Source organism: Triturus cristatus, chromosome 7 (assembly GCF_964204655.1).
Source record: "Triturus cristatus chromosome 7, aTriCri1.1, whole genome shotgun sequence".
Taxonomy (NCBI): domain Eukaryota; kingdom Metazoa; phylum Chordata; class Amphibia; order Caudata; family Salamandridae; genus Triturus; species Triturus cristatus.
In genome coordinates this window covers 1,518,199,493-1,518,203,633 of record NC_140590.1, presented here as the reverse complement: position 1 = coordinate 1,518,203,633, position 4,141 = coordinate 1,518,199,493, and positions in this window count along the sequence as shown.

The window sequence follows — 4,141 nt, the reverse complement described above, 5'->3', positions numbered from 1 at the left end:
TCCATTGTGGTAAAACAAGCTGCTTAACATTCCTTCAAGACTAAGCCTGAAGGCTGCTCCCCACAGCTACCACTTAGATAACTTTATAAAGTCATCTTTGACCTCTTAAATCACCGTAAGGGTTGTTTGGACTGGTGCAAAGTGCCCACTTTATTCAGTGGACATCATATACCAGGCAAACTTCTCACAATTACTACCAATCAGAGTGTACAAGCACATCCCCATGGGAAGTACCCCATGCACCTGTGTCTCTTTCTAATATCCTTGACCCTGCTGCCCTCTTCGGCTCCCCTCAGAGGAGCCAAGCTGCACCTTGACCACAGGCAGGAGTTCAGTTTATCAATATATTTCTATTCTTTGCACTAGGGGCGAAGTATCAGAAGCAGAAAATCAGCCATTCCACTCTCAAAACAACTGAACTCACTTACCTGGAAAAACATTGGGCATGTCTCTTGTATGGGTCATGGTGCCTCTTTCAGTGGCTAATCCCCATACTGCATTAGAAACACCTTATGTGCTCATCGTAACCTGCAGAATACAATGCTGGTGAAAGACGGAACTGCTTAGCCATAAACCACCCCATGGTAACAGTCCACAAAAACACCATCACTAATGTTTTCCATAGAGGCAGTGCCTTAAAGCAGAATACCGTCTTCGTCTTGCATGAGATTGCTCAAGGTCGCTTTTGTAGCCATACTGAGGCTGTATTGGGAGATTGCCCGTTTCTATTGTTGGCCCATTTTATCGTAGTGAAGCACATTCCGGAAGGGTTCATATAGAGGGTACCATTCCCATGAATGAATCTTGCTTCGGCCAATTAAAGAAAAAAATTATCCTGACTTTATTATACAGAGGATAAGAGCTTTGAGCAGAAATTGTCCAACACATACCCAGTGCGTGTAACTCAGACGTTGATTTATCTCTAGGAGTGCCCGCCTTTCTGGCTCTAATGCCCTGAAGAAGTCCGTTACTGGACAAAACGCGTCAGCTGTGGTCTTGCATCAAGAATATTTTGAGAATAAAATATATGAAAAATATTATGGACACAGACTTGATGTTTTGTGATGTGTCTATTGTTTCTTGTTACTAAGTGGTGCACCTTTGCGATATAGTCTACTTGCTATAATCCTGTCTTGGATTGCACCGCGGCAGTGGGTGTGTTAACAGTGTGCACACAAAATTAATAGAAAAATCCTATTACATCAATTAGGGATAGTGGGTCAGGTGCTAGGTCTTACGGGGTACACTGCCAAACTTGTGTGTTTTTCCACTAATGTTTTCCATAGTGGCACTGCATTAAAGCAAAATACTCCCACTCTAAATTCTTCAGAGAGTTAGGAGTATTGGCCGACAAAGGACGTTAGACAGTATTTATGATTGGGCCTTTGATATTTGTCAAAAATAGAAGTGGTCTCTATATGTCAAAGTAGATACTTTTAACCGCTTCGGTGCTCATGACGAGCCCAGCTCGTCATGAGGCACAGTGGAGCTGTGCTCATGACGAGTTGGGCTCGTCATAACCGCCGTGGTCGCCCACGCGCGGTTGATTCCCCGCCTGTGCGGGAGAATCAATCAGTGGGCGGAGTCGTGACGAGCTCAGCTCGTCATGAGCACAGCTCCACTGTGCCTCATGACAAGCTGGGCTCATCACGAGCACAGCGCCGCCCCCCTCCACCACGCTGCAGGGTAATTACCCCCGCGTTGAAGGGGTTAACAAAATAAGATATTAAAATGTACACAGGAGCAGTTCTGGGCCACATTGCTACAGCAGCTGTAGGCCGTACGGCTGCAATAGATCATCATTGCATATAGGAGTAGGGTTTTCATAGGAATTTTATTCTCTTACCAAATGGCTTGCATCGAAAAAGATGAACACATTTAATGAAATGCACCTGTGGAAAGTACTATAAAGAAGGATTGTACATTGGTCCAAAGGTTTCAAAGGTTGGTCGCACTCTGCTCGTCACACCAGCAAGTTGCCCCAAGGAACTGTGGTAGATGTAGTGGCGACGGCGAGTACGCCTATGCCACGATGTATGTAGAAAAGTATGTGTTGCATTAGCCATCCCTGGACACGTGTTTTGAGGTAGTTGCCTCTCATCAGCAGGGAGCAGGTCAGTGTAAAGGGGTGCCGCGTGGACTGCCAAAATGTAATTAAAACAGGTGAAGTACCTCTCATGGCGCGCAGGTGCAGGTCCAAGGCTCGTCAGCCCGTTGGCTCAAGGGAGCCGTAATAAATGATTCAAAGGTTGGTCGCACTCTGCTCGTCACAGGGACAAGATGCAGTAATAGTGAGGCTCTAAAGGGGACCGGCAATTGTGGCTTGACAACCAACGCAAAGAAACACCAATTCAGCATGGGATCTATGGATTTAGCAAGAAATTTATTTATAACCTGCACACCTAAGTTTTGCCTGTTTAATCTGAGAATCAAAATAATCAGAATAATCAATGGTGCAACCTTGTAATTCTGACCAACCCCTGTCTGGTAATATAAACTATGATGAATGAAGACAGAACCTGTTGCATATAAACAAGGCGTGTTAATAGTGCACCTTGTTTATATGCAACAGGTTCTATCTGCATTCATAATAGTCTATGGATTTAGACCACGCCATAAGAGAAGGTTAAAAACAAGGGTCAAGTTGGTAGAAGCAGTGTCTGGGTGCCAGTGCGCAAAACTAAACTCTACTCATTCTGGGGCCTTGCTGAGTATTACCAAGGATTGTGGGAATTCTGCACGTGTTAACCAGTTGTAGTCTGAAATGGAAAGGCATTGGGTTTGACTGGACAAAAGATTCAGAAAGGCTTTGAGATTCATGAATATTGTTACTGTCTCAACATTTAGTACGTTAGTTAATAGAGCAATAGGCCCGAAAATCGTCAGGACCACAAAGAACAAGAGGTGGGGGCGGGAGAGTGATACCAAAGTCATTTAATAAAACAACCGACTGCAAGTCCAAATATCAGGACTACACCTCCCAGAATGCATTAACTCAATGAGGACCCTGTGGTGGAGAAACATCCGTGTCACAGTAAGGGAGGGGGGGCACGGTAATGCGGGAGGGGGGGCACGGTAATGCGGGAGGGGGGGCACGGTAATGCGGGAGGTGCGCCGGCACCCGTCCTCTGCAGCCCAGTACTAATTGCTGGATTTTAGTACCCAGACTTTGGTGTAGGACGAAAGAGGAGGCCGGCACTTTTGCTTGTTTGCCTTGGGGCCCACGACAGCCCTGCGTTTATATACGAGCCAGTACTGTGGGGCAGATGGAGCATCGGTAGTGGTGCGTTTCGCATCCCTCACAATCAGAAGCCACAGCCCACAAAACACACACAAACCAACAAATGCCTTAACCTGTTCACAGGCGAACCCATCTATGGTGCAGCAGATCCTTATTCACCACCGTAACTAGGTACGAGCAAGCTAAACCAGAAACTACGTGCCATGGCACAAAAGAGAGAACAGAGTTAAACAAATTTGAAGCACAAAGCAACGCCACAAAATCAAGCAAGCAGATAAAGCGCACGCATGCTCTCACGATGTTAAAGAAAGAAAAAATCATCCGCAGCACTGAGAATCAAAACTAGTTATTTTGCCGGCAAACAAAAACTCACCAAACAAATGAACTGACGAGTCCACATCCACTTCCTTTCAAACGAATTACCAGTCCCGCCTGATCATCACCCGTTCCACAGAACGAACCCCAATTCGTCGTAGGTGAGACCTACTCATTGTTCCTTAATGGAGACAGACGTGTAACATCGAGTTTTAAAAAGATAGCGTCATAGCCAGGCGCTGCAGGTAAAATATGGGGTGGAGCAGGTGGTCTAAGCAGGGACAGCCTAGATTAGGCGATAGCGTTGGTATCTTTTCACCGTGTTGGTGAATGGCTTGGAGGATGCATGGATGACTTTCTTGGCGTCCAGAGCTGAGAAACTGTCCGTCTCAGAAGAACTCATTCCACCTTGTCCCATGTATGTGGTGTTTAACCGTACCGAGAATTCTTTAAACCGAATGATGCATTTTGGGAGTTGTAGTCTCGGGTCGCTTCGGTTGAGCCAATAGTGCTTCCTTTCACAACTTTGTTGCAAAAGCAAATGACAGGGCAGGCAGGATTCGCGGTAGATTGGAATCGTCCTGT